The sequence below is a fragment of the Lepeophtheirus salmonis genome, chromosome 13, assembly GCF_016086655.4.
Source record: "Lepeophtheirus salmonis chromosome 13, UVic_Lsal_1.4, whole genome shotgun sequence".
Classification (NCBI taxonomy): Eukaryota; Metazoa; Arthropoda; class Copepoda; order Siphonostomatoida; family Caligidae; genus Lepeophtheirus; species Lepeophtheirus salmonis.
Genome location: NC_052143.2, coordinates 23,880,233 through 23,899,680, shown reverse-complemented (window position 1 = coordinate 23,899,680; position 19,448 = coordinate 23,880,233). Strand labels below are relative to the sequence as shown.

General features: G+C 33.8%; 2 pseudogenes; both read right to left on the bottom strand.

Annotated features, from left to right (window-relative positions):
• Nucleotides 1–12,968: 12,968 nt before the first annotated feature.
• Nucleotides 12,969–13,469, bottom strand: LOC121127727 (cytochrome c oxidase subunit 1-like; annotated as a pseudogene).
• A 4,389-nt stretch (nucleotides 13,470–17,858) lies between these two features.
• LOC139907091 (cytochrome c oxidase subunit 3-like) lies at nucleotides 17,859–18,549 on the bottom strand (annotated as a pseudogene).
• Nucleotides 18,550–19,448: the final 899 nt, after the last annotated feature.

Genomic DNA, 19,448 nt, shown 5'->3' with positions numbered 1-19,448 from the left:
TTTCAATCATTTTTGACAGACTTCGAAACCAAAATAGGGTATTGCATATATTCATGATTACTTTGTTAAGAAATTATACTTCAAAAAAATTGATGAAGAGTTCCTTCAGTATTTTATTAGTATTTTCTAAAAGAAATATTATATGGTACTATGACCACAAAACTGTATGAGCATACAGAAAAAAGATATATAAATCACATCTGGGCTAACTCAAAAATCATACATATATATATATACAAGGATTGTGTTCAAAAAGTAATTTAACTTTTCAAATTTTGCGAGCAAGGTACATTCGGTATGCCTGTTTTTTAAATTTTTTATTTTAGTACACTCGCCACAAGCAAATTGTTTCAGCTATATAGTATGCTTAGTTTGTTTGTTAGAGGCATAATGTTTAGAAGTATTTACGTGTTTGTTGATTTTTTTGCTATTGAAAAGCATCATTCAATAGATGATTCAAATTTTGGGTAAAAAAAATAATTAAAAGCTCTATCTCACTTGAAACGTTGACAATGGCATATGGGGAAACTGTTCAAATTACCTTTTGATAGCAATGTAATGACAATCCCTTTCTTTAAATGATATGGAAGGTACGTTACTTAAGTTGATCAATGAGAGCCATACAGGTACTTACTGAACCATTACGATGTTTGGGGAGGGGGGAGAGGTCCCTTGTATAAAATCAAAAATTACAAACATAAACAACCAAAATACTTTATGAAAAACACATTAGCTACCTAATTAAAATCCACATTTATATAGGCTAAAAGATTCTGGAGGTACAACACTAAATATACAATGTTATCAAAGTTATACCATAACGTGTGTACGTCTGATGTTTGAGTTCCACGACGCTTTTAATATTGACTTCATATTAAATGAGTGGTTGCGTGTTTTGTCAAAATCTATTTTCCTTGCCCAGCAGTCGATACGATACATTAAATTGGAAATTCTAGCAATATTGGCGTTATAGACTATGTGTGTTTCTATGTTTTGTCGAAATCTGGGAGGAGTGGCTAAGAATTTTGTTCCAAAGCTGCTTAATTTTGACCAAAAGAATCGTCGCATAAGTATGGTCCGTGAGCTGTTGACAGACGTTCATGATGATCCATATTTTCTCAAAATGGTCATAACTTGTAATGAATTGTTGGTATATGGTTATGAAGTGAAAGAAAAGCCTGATCGACCTATAAAAAATGCCAGGTGAGATAAAACAAAAAAAACACAAAGTTCAGTCAAATGTTATTGTTTTGCTGACTGTTTCTTTCAAGTGCCGTGCAGTCGAACAAAATTTCCGGAATTGTGGAAAATAAATTTATCGCTTTTGCATCACAATAATGCCCCTACTCAGTCATCTTTCCTTGAGAGAGATTTTTTGGTCCCTATGTGACTTTATCTTGTTCCCTAAACTGAAGATACCTATGAAAGGAGGGAGATTTGCAACGATTGATGTGATAAAGACTTCATCGCTGAAAGAGCTCAAGGCTATATCGAAAAGTGCTTATGAGAAGTGCCTTGAAGATTAGAAAAAGACACACCACAAGTGTATTGTATTTGGGGGGTTATTACATTGAAAGGGAAAACACAAATATTGATCAATAAATAAATATTTTTTCATTAAAAAAAAAAAAAAAGTCACCTAACTTTTTGAACATACCTCGTATATACAGGGTCACACCTTAAAATCCGTCACAAATTTAATAGCCTTTAAAGACTGTGAAACCTTAAAAATTCTTGTTTTAATTTCATGTGAGATCTTGGATTGTCAGCTTCATAATTTATTTCCACATTTTTTTTAGTATTAAAACAATAACAATTGACTAAGACTAACAGAAAAGGATCATCAAATAGTTTTTAGGCAGGTTACATTGCTAAGGACAAAGCTGACAAAAAGTGAGCTTCAAAGTTTTTGGCTGCCCTCAAAAGGACTTAGAAGGATCCATCCGTCCAGATGTTTGAGCTTGCAAAGAAGTGCAATGTTTCAAGGAAAACCCTCTTTTTAGCCATTAACGAAAAATTGGGCTTAAACCGAATAAGCTATTACTCAAACACTTCTTAACAACATCTCAGAAGGCTTATAGGTTGGCAAATTCAAAAAAATTCCTTTCCTAGCTATAAAAGTAATCCTGGCCATTCAATGTTTTTCCCCGATGAGAGAATGATGATTTACTGTGGACCGATCCATAAATACCCAAAATGATAAATTTGTTGCTCAAGAAAAGCCGAAGGTCCCAGTTGTGCACAATACCAACTTTTCCTCCAAAGTAATGGTACTAGATGTGATCAGCAGCAAGAGGGATGCCATACCTCCCTACATTTTTTTAATATGGTCTCAGAATCACTGGCGGTGTTATCAGGATGTCATGAAGAATGTTCCTGGATGAAAGATGTAGCTGGGGATGACCAAATTATCTTTCAGTAGGATTCAGCTCCAACCCATAAAGCCAAACCCACAATAGAATTCCTGAATACCAATATTCCAGCAATGGAGCACCCTAAGACCTGGCACCCAACTCTCCTGATTGTAATCCTTTTATTATTACTTTCAGAGAAAGTTGGAGATAGAGGTCTACCAAGTTCACCACAGTACTGTTGGCAGCTTCGAACGCAATATAAGGAAGGAGTTGTCTAAAGTTAACCCCACAGAGGTAAAACCGGCCTGCAAAGCATTCTGCCGCCGCATTGAGGCCGTTATTACTGCAGAGGGGGGAGGTATATTGATTAAATATATTAACTACATATGTATGTATATTTTTCGTAAAAATAAACAATATGATACAACTTGTCTTTGCAGTCTTTTATGGTTACTAAATATCTGATGGGTTTATAGGCATGACCCCTTAAATATAAATATATATATATTTGATAATTTTTTCATTAAAACTCATAAACACTTATAATATAAAATATGTAGGTAGATTAATTGAGTTATAAGTAACATAAATAAACATTGTAGTTTAAAATTATTTCCCCTTCGAAGAACCTTTCAGTACGTGCTGTTACACCGTCAAAAAAAAGTTGGTACAATTAATAAAATATGATTGAGCATGTTCTTTTGCAGATTATAGTAAAATAAATATAAATAAATTATGACGACTAAAGCGAGCATAAATAATAAAACATTTAAAATGACAAAAAATCGAGTACAGAGTCTAAAATTCACATCCCAAACAATTACTTTCCAAAAGTTCTATTTGATTTTATCATTCCTTTCAAGATGTCTTAATATTCTCCTGATATTTTTGGATAGTATCGTACCAAATCTGCTCCCTATTACCATCCAGATCCTTTGCACATTTGGAATCATCAAAGAGAAAGTCAAGTTTTGCGTAAAAGCAGATATAAAAATTGCTCGTAATTCTTCAGCTTCCAGTGGTTGATAGGTTCATAACTTGTTCGCAATAAGGGCTTTAGCATTAAAAAAAGCAATATCCAATTCCTTAATTTTATTAAAAGAAGTCCTACTATTTGATACTCCAAACAATATCATCAATTTTGTAAAATTCGATTCGATCTTTTTTTGCACTTTGACATTCAATGATATGGGTCTCTTTAAAATCCGAACATGAAGACAATCAACTAAAACATAAATATTAGAATTAAAAGTTATCCCACAGTCTTTGTTTGCATGGAGCGTCGTAAAAAATAAGATTTGCCGATATTTAAATTTATACTCTTGTCATTGTTTATGTGGAGAAGCAAGCCTTGGATTTCCTTGTACCAGGATTTAAATAAGTCCGCAAGATTTATATTATAGTCACATATCTTATTAGCACGTCTGTCTACATCAAGGGTCGGTAACCTTCGGAGGGTAGGGGCCAAACAGCTATCGCTGCAGAGTTATGGTGGAAACCCATGTTATTGAATATATAATTGAATTTCGGGGTGTTTAGAGAAAACAAGGATTCAATATAATTTTATTTAAACAATACCCTTATTTTTTATTAAATGAATTATAATAAAGAAAAGAAATAAAAAACACAATTTAAAAGAAAAATTTATTTTTTAATTTTAAAAAAGGACAGTAGGAAAAATACTGATTATTTAATGAGCCACTTTTTTCTGCTTATTTTACGAAATTTTATGTATATCAGGCTAAATATTTGTCGATGCCCGAATCAAAACATCATCCAGGTGGCCGTCAAGCAATCTCGTTCTCAAAATACTTCTATTGTACACAGGTATTGTGAACAGGTACAAGCCTGCTTTAAGTACATGTTTGATCAGAAAAGTTACCTTGTGCTTGACTCTGATTAAGCTTCTTTAATAAACTTGATGGTTATTATTTATTGATATTCAGTTCATATTAAACAATGTTTAGTGTTCTATAATTTGTTAATTATTTAAAATTAAGTAAACGATCTTTTAAGACAAAATAATTTTACAAAAAAGCGTACAGACAGTAAAAATATTAGTTCCAGTGATTAGAAAAACTTTCTAAGAAAAATTCATTCCATTTTTTCACGTGCTAATTATGAATTCACATACAGTTCATACAAAACATTATATTGAGTTAATTAATTGAGTTTCCTAGTTCTCCATCTTCAAGTTCGTTCGAATCCATGAGGTGTCTAATTTGAAAAAATACTTATAGAAAATTTTTATTCTAATTCATTATTTTTATATTCGTGACTTTTTCCTCAGATTAAATCCCACCCCCCTTCCAAAAAAAAAAAATGTTAAAGAGGTATTTAGTGCCTATTTACTTATCTGATGCAGATTGGAGACCCATTACCAAATAATATCTAGTGAGTAGAACAAAAATTTATGTGGTCATAATAACAATATTATAAAAGATCTGGCCTTCAACGTATTAAATACGTAATATTCGACTACGAATATAAAAAAAGGAACACTGGCACCAAAGAATGATAATGTTAGTAAAAAAATATAACATTTTTTCTAATAGATTCATGAATGGATTCACAAGGAACTAAAATTTAACGGATTTTGAATATTTTGCTTTTTAACTTCAATAATTGTTATTTTTCAATTTATAGTTATGACTCTTAAACGTTTTTAAGCCTGAGCCGCCATTCTGGATGCTGACCGCCTTTGCAACCCCAGTAGGACGTCAAATGGATCATATATATATAAATTTTAGTTATAGTCTAGAGCTCATATAAAAAACAGTAAATTGGCTTTGGAATTATTAGTCCACTACATGCACTGCTGGTGTATGGCACGGCCTGTTGGCAGAAAAAGTAAATAAAGTCTCGAATAAGGGGTTCCTTTGCCAATAACAATGATTTGACAGTGCATCATAAACCTACTCAGGCCCATACTGACATATTTTTTGTACAATAACCCCTATTTTTCAAGCATTATTAATTAGAAAGAAAATATAAATTAAATTAGGAAAATCCTGAGGAAACTCTGACAAAGACGAAAATCTGACAAAAATCATGCCAAAGACAAGACGAAACTTTGACAAAGACGAAACTCTGACGAAGAGGAATTTTGATGAAAACGAAGAAGAGACGAAGACGAATTAAAAGATAACTATGACGAAAGAACGAGGATGTTTGACAAGACAAAACTCTGACGAAGACTTAAAACTGGCAAAATTATGACGAAGACTAATGACTGACGAAGACTATTGGCAGACGAAGACGAGACGAGACAAGACGAAGACGAGACGAAACTGAAAATAGCTGAGGAAGTTAACACTGATTGCAAGTTAATTAATTCCAACTGATTCAAACTTGTTACACTTCTGTTTTGGAAGAAATACCAAATAAGTGAAATATAATTTTGTATATCCGAAAGTTAGCAAAACGAGAGCAAAACTCTTTTCTCAAATTATGAATAGAGCTCACAAAGAGGTATGTTTTTATATCACTCTTGTGATTTTGAGACTTGGGAAAGGAAAGTAGTTTTCTTTTTGGAGCTGTGATTCCCATAGTTGAAGTTTACTCTCAGAAGGTGAATTGGACAAAACATCTCAAACATCATATTTTTCTGTCCTTGAACTTCAAGCTTCAAAGTGTTAATATGGGTCATGATTTCCACTAAAAAAAGTTAATTTGCCAACCACTGTGGATCTTGAAACTGAGAAATATTTTATTCCTTGCTCGCTAAAAAATATATAGTTCTTCTCTCAATGCATGTACCTCGTTCTACCATTTTCCCCTGAGAAAACCATCGAATATTTGTAAAATATGTCAGGTAAAATCTGTTAATCTGTTTCGGTTTTTTCTATAAATTCTTGAAATTGGTGGTGATTTTGTCATCTTGACAATATAAATTCCCTACTTTTACGACCCCAGCATGATGGGCTCGTAAAAACAGTAATTTTGCAATACAAAACTTCTTGATGAATAATGCAATGAAGTTTTTTTTAATACCTACATGATTTTGGAGCAATGTACCAAAGCCTTTTTTTCTCTCCAACCATTGCTGGTGCTCCACCTGTGATTACTTCAGAAGGCTTTGTTATATTCAGATTCGTTTTGGTAATCCATTTAATTATTTTTCGAATAATCCAGCTCTAGTGTCTTTATAGGAATCAATTGAACAGATTCTTCCACAATATCACATGTAGGTATTATAACTCTCATAAAAACTGTAAACTGACAAGTAATGCAATGCAATGAAAAAATAATCCAGATTATTCAAAATACCACGTGCACTACTTCGGACATTTGCCACCAGATCTTCAATTCGCCTTGTTACTCTTTTTGCCAACAAACTCTTAGAGTTAAATATTTCCTATCTTTTAACTAACTACCTCTGTTATCTTTAACAATAATTCTTTAAAAAACTCTCCATCTGTAAAAGAAATCAACCTTTCTGCAATTTATTTTGATACCTCGTAGCTAGTACGAGTGTTTCCATCACTTTCTTCATTTTTTTGTTTTTTATTAAACAGTAAAAAAGAAAGATTGCTTATTTAAATTATTTCTCGACCGTATTATCTACACTCTTCAGATACAAAGAAGGACATTTCTGAAGTATCTCAACTGTCATTTTGGATTAGTATACCTATGTTTAGATGATTGCCCATAATAAGATGGCAGACCAGTCAAAATATACTTGCAGGACGGGGGTTGCCGACCTCTTGTCTAAATGTTGATTATAAAAACATTTTCATTAGTCATTAGACGGAGGAATGTGGTATTTTGGCGAATCTTTTCAGAGGAAAAATAAATATATCTCGTACAAAAACTGAGGACGGTTGTTTATAAGAATCATAAACTGATATAACCTCCATACGTAAGGGTAGTTTCTCCAGGAAACTAGGAACCTCTGGAATTTGGAATAATTTTTTTGTTGAAATGATCTGGCAAATTATGTCAATCGTTGGATTGGACTTATATCCAGACCAAAGAATACGGTGAGCAGCTCCCCATAATGTGGATATTTTTCCAATAAATTCATTAGATGGAACAGATCCCATTTTACAAAGCTGTATTTGAGCCAACTGCTCTCCATTCAATATCAGGTGTATGAGTTATATCAATAAATACTTTTCGATAAATTTTAACAATGATGGTGGGCAACAAATTTATTCTATCGCCGATGCACTTCCTTGAACTTTTGAAGGTTAGATATATATTTAGGATGGCAGACGATTTTTATCCAAGCATTTTTTCCTTCATTGCTTTTTCAGTCATACTTAAAAAAGATGTTGGTGCTAGAGCAACAATAAGTAAAAACAAAATTGATCTTAAGTCAATAGTAGGAGATCGCTCACTTTTTCGATATACCTACATAGAAATAGAAAATATGATTTTGGAACACCCAAATATGAGCATTCTATTTTTCACAGAATTCATAAATACCCAGGTTCTCGAAGTCTCGAAGGTCTTTATTGTGCTTAATAAGTATATTGACATCGGAGTGGGTTTTTCTCATGTTGTAAATGATTTTATTATAAGAAAGTCTGTTAAAACTTGTAATGGCATAAAAGTAACTGCTAGGAACCTTAAAGCTCAAAGGAGGGATGTATCTGGAAACCCAATAGTTTATAAGAAACGAATCACAATCCACATAAGGATGTGAAAATAGATGAGATTGATCTTCTTTTGAAAAGTATGGAACTATTGCCATCCATACTAAATATAGTGTATTTAAAGATGGTAGATTAAAAAGTCGTAGAAGTGGGAGCTTTCATTTAAGTTTGATCCCTTAACGTGAATTACCAAGGTTTTAACCGATGAGAAGGTTCAAGACAAAAAATAGATATGCTGGTCTACCTAAAACTTTTGCAAAATGTTAGAAGACTGGACATTTTGCTAAAGCCTGCTCAAATAATTTTTTAAGATGGATTGTTGGAAAAAACAACGAAAAATTAACATATTCAGTAGAAAATTGAGTTAAAAAAGTGTCAAATAACGAAGAAAGTTCTTAAACAAAGGTGTCAATGTTAAAAGACCATTAAACAGGAGATAAGGCGACAGAAGATGTTAATGAGAATGTAGTCAAATCGAAGAAAACATGCTCCGATTAGGTTGACTCATCGATCATAATTTCTTCATTTGAAATAGTCCGTGAACAACTGTCTTGTTCATGTTTGAGTATCAAAATCCACAACCCCCGGTAAAAGAGGATGTTAAAATTTGTAATTTGGAAGATAATACTTCATAGTCCCAAAAAATTCAAAATCTTGGAAAGAAAAAAAGCTTGCTATTAATGTGGAACTGCATATGTCATTACGTAAAAAGACAGATTCTGGATTCAAGAGATCAACTCTGGATAAAGGTATCTCCCACGGAACAAAGGAATTCCAATAAAGGCATAAATATTAATACATTGAATCATGCACAGTTTCAAAATACTTAGGTTGATCAAAAGAGGTGGACGGGATCGAAAAAGAGGCATGCATTCATGAAACGACTCATTAAACTTAACCCTGACTTTACTTGTCTACAAGATGTTAGAAGTGAAGTTTTATCTACATGCCACAATCAATGTACACTTTGTCTATCTTTAAACTATGAATACTTATTTACTGGATCTGTTACTCGAGAAATATTTTCACCTACATGTCCAGAAAAGTCGATTCCTATACTTTTTCTTTTTAAACCTAAATGTATTCACATGAAATACACATTATAAATTAAAATCAATACTTAAATCATCCAACAATACTTCAACTCATAAAAATGTTAAAAGGATCACTATTTAAAAAACTATAACAAAATTATAAAAAAGTTCAATTCACAAATTTTAACAATCTACTTCTTTATATAGATTTAAACTGTATCCTATTCTCATCAAAACTGTCCATCAATGACCTTCTCCATTTCTTGACGTACTCCCTTTTTATTAGTCCTTGCCGCGTACATGCTCCGTACATCGTATTTTCGTTATTGAGGTTTATATTTTGAAATTGTCTGGGTGACTTGAGGCCGTTGACACTACCCAATCACTCCTCGTGACTCTGCACTTCCAATGTTTTTGTAGTATCTCCTCCACTCTGTTAATTAATTGCATTCACTTTGCACATTTTTCAGAGAGTGCTTGAACCTGAAACAATTGGAACAAGGTTCTCATATTCTCTCAGAATTCAATATGAGTATTACTGGAAGGAGAAAAGGGATGGGTCACCCGACACTTGAAATCTGATTTGAACTAGTCCTTATAACATTTTCTAACCATGTAAGAGATAGATGTATGGTAAGACTTTCTCTATTTACCTCTGATAGAATATACCTTTCTTTCTTCACGTTCTCCAGAAAAAAGTTTCAAGATATTAATTTTATCATTTTGTTTTACTTTTGCAAGACATTTGTAGGCTTCCAATTTTAAATTCAAATTGTCATAACGACTTTATAGGCCAACCTAATGAAAATAAAGTTTTTAATGGGCATTTTATATGGCTCAAATTGAAAAGTAGTAACTATTACACAAGAGATACCTATTGTAAGAGAAATCCTTGACTTGCAAACATGATGCTTTCCAATCTGTATTTGTCACAAGGCAAAATGTTTATTATCACATTAATAATACATAATAGTTAAGAGGCCCTCATTAGGATAAAGAGGCAAATCGATCAATGACATCAAATCTCACGCGAGGTTGTTCAAATAATTAGAAACAATTAGAAAATAAAAGCAAACTGTTGTCTTCTCAGTCAAATAGTGAACTTTCATTACAGGACACATTAACATTTGTGTTACCACTATTAATATGAATACTTTTTGCTAAAATAAGAAATAATGGAAAGCTCTTATTTTCAACTTCAATTGCCCACTTTTCCCCCTCATTATTATTATGTGTTGTCTCATATTGTCTCTGATACACACTCGTGTATGACTAAAAGTGTATAAAATATGTACTAAAAAGCTAATTTCTAATTGGCAATCTGAGCATGTTTTTTTATTTTCCTATGCTTCTATAATTATTATTTAAGTTTCGAGAAGAGAATGTATGAAGGTATAAAGTAATAACTAGTGCTTGTACTCAAGAAATACAGAGAGTAATAATGTGGGATTGCTCGGAGTTATAATAGATCAAGTAAAAAGTTCTTAGCTTTTTTGGAAAGATTTCTTTAGTGAGCTATATTTCACAATAAATACACTGCATAAAAAAGACTTAGAGGTTAAGAGGTAACTTTGGAAAAAGTTCATTGACGGTTTTATGTTTGGTGAAGCTGTGTGTTTTTCTGTGTGTTCTAGCGTTCCGAAATTGAAGTAAAAAAAGTGAAAATTTGATACATTCTTCAGTATCCCTACAACCAAGGTGGAGCAGGTGGCCAAAATATTTTCCTGTTTATGGAACCCATACAGTATCTAATGCAACAGCAAAGCGGTGGTTCCAATTATTCTATTCCGGTAATATAGACGTCGAAGATGAGGCACGATCTGGTAGTCCAATCATCGAAAAAAATGTAGAGAAAATAATAGAAATCGTCAAGGCGGACCGGCATGTTATTTTTTTTTATTATTTCAATTTTTTTATATTATAATTTTATTGTCAAAATAAAGCTAAAAACGCTCACAACTTTTTACTTCACCTATTATCTGTAAGTGCTTGACTATATCCTTGCCATATCGGAGTGAGATTTGTGCTAATTTTCTTCCTCTCACGGCTGCTTGCTACTGACCTAATAAAACAGCATGATAGATAAAGCTGTTTTCCTCTTGAACGTTTTTGTTTACAAATAAGTGATTATAAGTGTAATCAGTGGTATTTTATAAGAAAGTGTGAATCATCAATGATCACCATAAGCTTTTTTTTCGTCATAATCTATTCTTGAGGATTCTCATTGTCTTAAAGACTTCATTTTTTTATCAACCTATTTTCTTTTCTCCCTCCTCTGAGTTTTTCCTCTTGCTCATTATTTATCAGAGAATAATTGTTCAGAAGTTAAATATAATTAATTATATTATACAAATATAATTTTGTTTGTTTATGTTTTGAATAAATTTGGTATTACGTTATTAAAATTATATTATATATAAGGGGGTGAGCTAAGAAATCTGATGGACTCATGATCAATTTTAGAGACGTTTTTTTCTTTAAAGTGTCATAAAATTAGATAAGCTTAGAACTTGTTTACACTAGTAAATATACTTTTACCTCCCCTATCCTAAATAAATTTTATTCATTTTAGATAAAATACAAGGTAAATAACTTGAGGTTCTCCAAACTGTTTAACAAAGACATAGTAAGATTACATCTTATGTATCTGCCCAATGGAATAATTTTTTATGGCTTTAAAGTAGAGGAATAATTAGTTTATTAATTGTAAACCTGTATGAAGCTAGCATTGGTTAATCATGTTTATCCTTGTCTCTTGAACCTTAGCTATTAGTACAAACGCTGATATGTGCCCCAAAGATGATAAGACCCTAAAACCTTTACCTCGTTTGGCTGGGATAGCCCACTTAATATAATAAAGGACCTCCAATTATTATAAACCAATTATTTTGCTATACATAGGTGCCTTAGGGATAACAGTGCTTAATATATTTAAAGCTCTTATTTAAAGAATATTCGTGACCTCGATGTTGAATTAAGTAATATAATGCTGTAGAAGGTGTTATTTTAAGTCTGTTCCACTTTTCGTACTTACATGATTTGAGTTAAGATCGACGTAAGTCAGATTGGTTTCTATCTCAGGGCTTTTATTTGCTTAATAGTACGAAAGGAAAATAACTAATTTTAGTTATTTTTTTAGATTAATAATTTAAGCTAGAGCTAGTCGGGGGCATGAGTTATAAAAATGATTGTAAGGGGGGCACGTGTGCTTAAACTCAATGGATCTCCCCCTATCAAACACTTCTAATACCGGCCGCAACATAACCATAGATTCTCAAACTATTCCTACGAACACTACTACAGAAAATATAGTTAGGTAGTAAGCGAAACTCGCTACCTGGTTTCATAGGTAGTAGAAGTCCGGGTAATCCCTGTACCGCCGGGGCATGCCAGCCAACCCGAGAAAATGTATAGGAAAGAAAGTTAAATTCACACCAATAAATATTAGAATAAACTGTGCCTTTCTTATCGTTAAATTTATTCTAAGGCCCGTCAAAAGAGGGTATCAGTGAGTAAACCCCGCTATTAAGGCAAAAACTGCCCCCATTCTAAGAACATAGTGGAAGTGAGCAACTACATAATAGGTATCGTGTAGAGTTATATTTAAAGCGGAATTAGCTAATACAATACCTGTTAACCCTCCCACAGTTTAGAGGAATAGGAACCCTACTACCCAGTAAATTGAAGGGGTATAAATAATCTTGCTTCTGTATAAAGTCCCTAATCAACTGAATACTTTAATCCCAGTAGGGATAGCAATTACTATAGTAGCTGCCGTGATATAAGCCCGGGTATCATAATCTAATCCTAAAGTAAACATATGATGAGCTCAGACAATAAATCCTAGTACCCCAATTGCAACCATCGCATAGATTATACCTAAAGAACCAAAAGCCTCATCTTTGCATGTCTCTTGGGTAATAATTTGGGAGATTAAACCAAACCCGGGAAGAATTAGAATGTAAACTTCAGGGTGCCCAAAAAATCAAAATAAATGCTGGTATAAAATGGGATCCCCTCCGCCCCTAGGGTCAAAAAAAGTTGTGTTTAAGTTTCGGTCTGTAAGAAGCATAGTAATTGCTCCTGCTAATACAGATAAAGACAGAAGTAAGAGCACAGCAGTGATTAGAAAGGATCAAGGGAATATAGGTATTTGCCCGACTAAAAGTCCTAAACATCGTAAATTTGTGATAGTTCTGATGAAATTCACCACCCTCAATAAAGAAGACACCCCCGCTAGATGGATGGAGAAAATCGCGAAATCTACCGAAGCTCCGGAGTGAAAGACTCCTGAAGATAGGGGGGCACCGTCCACCCTATTCCTACCCCACTTTCAACTAACGCCCTTATAAGAAATAAGCTTAAGGAAGGTATTAAGAACCAGAATCTTATATTATTTAGACGGGGGAAAGCTATATCAGGTGCCCCCCTAGTATTCAAGGAACTAACCAATTTCCAAACCCTCCAATTAATACGGGCATAACTATGAAGAAAATTATAATAAAAGCATGAGCAGTCACAATAACGTTGTAAATTTGGGAATCCCCTAAGTACGCCCCTGGCTGAGATAGCTCGAGGCGAATAATTATCCTTATCCCTAAACCCACTAACCCCGACCAAAATCCTCTTAGTAAGTATAAAGTGCCAATATCTTTACGGTTACAAGGTCATAATCACTTTTTTATTGTTGACAATTAGATTTTCATTATTAATAAAACCCCTCTTCCTCCCCCAAGTAGAACTCTAGGTAAAAGAGACTTTAAACACAATCTTATTAGTCAATCATACCGATGCCGAGGGTAAGTTACCCGTCTTCACACTAAAAAAAAACCTCCCAATCTGCTAATGAAGTAAAACAAAAAGCCACTTCTTTTAAACAAAAATAATCTAAATAAACTTCTTAGTAGCAGAATAGAAGCGTACTCCGCCATAAAAATTAGAGCAAATCCTCTTCCCCCATACTCAGTATTAAATCCTGACACTAGTTCTCTCTCACCCTCAGAGAAATCGAAAGGGGTTCGGTTAGTCTCTGCTAGGCCAGTTAAAAATCAAAGATACACAATTAAGGGACTTAAAACATAAAAGTACTCCCTAAATAGTATACTCCCTACTAATGTTAAACTTCCCCTTAGCCCTATTAAGGTGAAGACTAAAATAGTGAAAACTACTTCGTACGAAATTACTTGAGCAACCCCTCGCACCCCTCCAATATGAGAATATACACAATTTGATCTTCAGCCTCTAAAGAATAGAGGATGGACCCTTACACTCATCCCTGCAAACAGGCCTAACCAAGAAATTCTTCAAGGTCCAAACCTTATTTCTAAGGGGTATATGTTTCAGATTAGTAAAGCCACCCTTAGACCAACCACAGGAGAAGCCCAATAGACTCTGTAGTTTACAAATCTAAACCTACCTACTTCTTTCACAAATAATTTAATGGCATCAGAAAAAGGGTGGAGAATCCCTAGAAAGGATACTTTATTGGGCCTTTTACGAGCTTGTGAATAACCAATAATTTTACGCTCTAATAAAGTAATAAATGCAACATTCACTAGGACAGGAACTCTAATTACTAAAAACCTACAATACTTTAATAACAATGCACTTTATGCTTCTTACTCTTCCCTTACTAATTTTAACCATCTAGCAAAGTCGTCGACTCTAACTATCTCCAGTAAAATAGGCATACACCTGTGGTGAGCTCCACAAATTTCCGAGCATTGCCCAAAATATAACCCAGGTTGAAACCTATATATAGATAAAGTATTAATCCGTCCCGGGACAGCATCTATTTTTACCCCAAGACTAGGAACCGCTCAAGCATGCAGTACGTCTTTTGAAAACACCATTAGCTGGAGTATCCTTTTAATAGGCAAAGTCAAAGCTACATCTCTTTCAAGCAAACGTATTTGTCCCAGCTTTGTATCTCTTCTAGGTACTATAAAACAATCTAGCACAAGGCCTTCTGCTAGAGGCATTTCATAACTTCAGTATCACTGATACCCGTTCACTTTTACTCCTAAATCAAAATTTGTAATTTCATCATATATCTATAATAAAGATAGAGAAGACATGACTACCCCAAATAATACTACACCCGGCAAAGCTGTTCAAATTCACTCTAACCACTCCCCATCAATTAGACCCCCTGCGTAAGGCCCTCCTACAAATATGCAACATGCCGCCTACGGAGACTAAAATTAAACCTACACAAACTATAATGACATCATGGAATAGAATAAACTCTTCTATGACTGGAGAGGAGGCATCTTGGAAACTAAACTGGGATCAAGTAGGCATATGTTTAAGGCAGAATGCTTTACCCACTCCATAATTGGGCATTTTATTTAAATTACCTAAACAAGCTAACCCTATAAGGAACAGAGAATTTGCAATTCCCTTTTTATTAACTAAAAGCTCGACCGAGCCATGAAAAAATTAGAAATTTTTTCCTCTAAGCTTTAAAGAGAAGGAGTCCTATAAATAGATTATGAGTCTATCAGCTTTCTTAGCTTACCTCTTTATAAAAAATATAATTTTACTACCCTAATACCAACTCTTTCGGCACATAAGCAAAAAGTTATATTTCAATATACTACTTCTGAGGACATGCAGCATTATACAGAAGAAAAATATTGCTAGTATTAATTCGGAGTACGTTAGATTACCCCCATTTAATAAATATTTGCCTACCTCTACTCTATAGTATTTGTAGTAATACACTCTTAGGAAAGAATTATCCAGTTTTACTCTTTTGCTTACCAAATCTTTCCTTAAAGTATTGGGGATACTACTTCTCATGTCTCTTAGATACCCTAGTTTACTCAAAAACCTGTTTTTTAACCCTTTCCCCCCTGAGGAAAGCTGCTAATACCCCTGCGCATATGATTAAACTAAAAACAACTGTTTTTACTTCTCAAAACACGTATAGTACTCTTCTGGTTGTAACTCAAAAATCTCTTCAAAAACTTCCTCCTACAATAGAAAAAAAGTATAATAAGCGTATGCTTAACTGGTAAAATTGTGAACTTCCTCCTCAATTTAATAAACTTGGGACCCTGCCCACTTTGTTTACTATTAAAAATAACCTAATTCTGTATATTAAGGAACCTACACAACTTAACAAGAGGAACCCTAACCTGAGAAAGCCTCTACTGAACTGTAGACTTGCCTCTATAAATAAGTCTTTTCTATAAAACCCTGTTAAATAAGGCAACCCACAAAGGCTTATTATAGAAACCCCTCCTAGTGCTCTGATTACCGGCTCTAGGGCCCTCAACAAATTGATTTTTAATAGATCTTGATAGCCGTAGGAACTATGAATTCAATATCCCACTGCCAAAAATAACAACGCCTTAAAGAAAGCATGGAAAATAAGATGCCTAAAAGCTAATTCAACCCAACCTGATCTCAGAATACTTACTATGATGCCTAAATGTCTTAAAGTAGAAAAGGCTACAATTTTTTTTATATCTCGTTCGACTATTGCCACTAAAGTCGCTAACCTACAAGTAGAACCCCCTACAACTAACCTGACCCCTATTTCAGAAACTAATCTATCGTAAAATCGGATTAATACATATACTCCAGCAGTCACTAAAGTTGAAGAGTGGACTAGGGAAGACACGGGAGTCGGGGTGGCTGTTGCTGCAGGTAGCCAAGCCCTGAAAGGAATTTGAGCCCTTTTAGTGAAAGCTACGAATAGTAATAGCCCCCCCATTACCCTAGAAACTCTCATAAACCTATTAATTAAATGACTAGAATTTACCATAACGTAGATACTTAAAAACAATCCCACAACCCCTAAACGGTTCAGCATAAGGGTTAAAGCTCCAGCATTAGAAGAATTTCTATTATTATAGTAACAAACTAATAAGTAGTACCTAAGCCCTAAACCGTCCCAACCCAGGATTAATTGTACTACATTACTACTGTAAATTAGCACTAGCACCCTAAAGATGAATAGTCTAACAAGAGCTATAAATCGATTAAATTACTTTTCTGTTTCTATGTATCTGAGGGAATAAAGATAGACTGAGCCTCTAATTATTATTACGACTCCTCTGAATGCTATAGAGTAAAAATCCCCAAAACCTCTGATTTCTAGGCCTAAATTAGAGATTCTCACTTTTATTCTCAGTAGTAATATCGTTGACTCTTTTAACCCCCTAAAAGCCAAAAAGAACATTAAAGCCCCTCCCCTTAATCAAAACCCTCCTATGATCATTCATAACCCTCGGAAATTTATATTAAAAATTTGTATTTTACATTTAATCACACCACTCTAAACTTTTTTATTAACCACTCGTATAAAAGCCCTAATCCTAATACAAAAAGGAATACGACACATCTTATGTACCTCTCTATACTTCTCCCTACTCCCCCAACACTTAAGAAGGGAAATAAGATCACTAACTCTAAATCAAAAACCAAGAATACCAAAGAGACTAAAAAAAATGTAAAGAAAATATCTTTCGATGGCTCACATTAGGATTAAACCCACACTCAAAAGGCTTCAACTTATCTAAGTTAACTTCCCCTCTCCGTCTTCAGGTGTAACCTAGTACTATAATCAATAAAGAAGTAATTAAGCTTAAGCCTAGTACCCACAAAAACAAGAAAATTATTACTAGGTTAAACCTCCCTTACAGCTTCAATGTAATACTCTTTATAAGTTATAGTAATTCGGAAACTAAAGGAACTTATTGCCAGTTTTGAAGACTGATAGTTTTATTAACTTAAGTTTCCCAGACTAAAAGGAATATCTTTTTTTTGGCTTGACAAGCTAATATTTTACATAAATTATTAATCTATCAGAGAACTTAAGTTTTCTTTCGCTCCCAAAGTTAATATTTTCATAAACTACTCTAATAACAACCTTTTTTCACTAAGCAATAAACTCCTAAAAATAAAAATAGTCAAACTACATCTACAAAGTGTCAGTACCAAGCGGCGGCCTCAAACCCAAAGTGATGCATATCCCCGAAATGTCCCGATACTATGCGAAAATAGCAAACTCCTAGGAAAGTAGCCCCCACTAGCACATGTAGACCATGAAACCCGGTTAGTAAGAAGAAGGTCGAACCGTATACTCTATCTCTAATACTAAACCTAGCTTCGAAATATTCTACTACTTGAAGACAAGTAAAGTAACACCCTAATAGTACGGTAATAAGTAAACTTAAAGTAGCACTTTGGTGTTTGCCTCTTACCAACCTGTGATGCCTTCAAGTAACCCTGGCCCCAGACCTCAATAAAATAATAGTATTTAGTAGAGGGATCTCTTAAGTCCTATAACTCCTAGAGGGGCCATTCTCCTCCCCCAATCTCTACCCTCGGAAATAAGCTACTATGAAAATAGCCTCAAAAAACCCTAAAGAAGAATAAAACTCCTGATCTGATAAATAAGATTATTCCTCATCTCAGCCCAATTTGAACCACTTTTGAAAGAAGTCCCTGGTAGGTCCCCTCAACCGATACGTCTAATCATCACTGAATTATAATTAAAGCCAAGAAAGGTAGAGAGGTAAAAATCAAGCTCTGTTTAAAAATAAGCATAATAATCCTAAGGCTACAAACCCTCCAGCAAAAGACCTCAATAAAGGTCACGGAGATTCATCTACTAAATGAAAAGGGTGACGAGTCACATTAGACAAATAGCTTTGAAGAAACTCCACTAGTTATTTTCAAAATAACTTTTTAAAAGCTATATAAAATTAACCTCCCTTTAACTATTATGAATGCTTGAGGGAGGAGTAAGTAACCCCTTCTTCCTCTCGCTCCCGGAATAAAAATTCGCCCCCTATTAGTTTCAAGTGTAGAAGGAGTCTTAAATAAATGTAGAATATGAATAGACTAAGAAGGATGGCCCTACAACAGTACACCTCTACGTAATTTAATCTCACTAAGAGCCTAAATAATCCATATTTATAGATAAACCCTAAACTAGTGGGGAAACCCCTTAGAGAGAAAAAGGCTAGTAGCCCCCCTCTCCCTAAACGTACCTGCTGTAAGTACTCTACTCAAGAGTTTTTTACAGTCCCCCAACAAGGGAGTAATAACCTCCTATAGATAAGAAGAAAAAAAAGACTATAAGAGAATGAGAACCCCTAAGTAATAATAACAACCTTATATTAAATAGGGAGGAATAAAATAATAATTCTTTTAATATACTTTTATGTAGCCTACCCAGACACCTAACCACTCGATTAACTAAAACTAATGCTCTCAATGCCCTACCCTCCTCTCTTACATTTATTACTAGATGTAAAGGCAAAACTTTTTGTAGACTTATTAGAAATAGCCAGCAGTCCCATCTCCTACTTACTACTAAATTTAAGCTTCATAAATGAAAAGGGAACAATCCTAACTTTAGAAGACCCCCACTATTATAAGGGACTCATATAGTAAATAACCCCTCAAATTATTAATAAGGACCTAAACCCTTGAATTAAGAG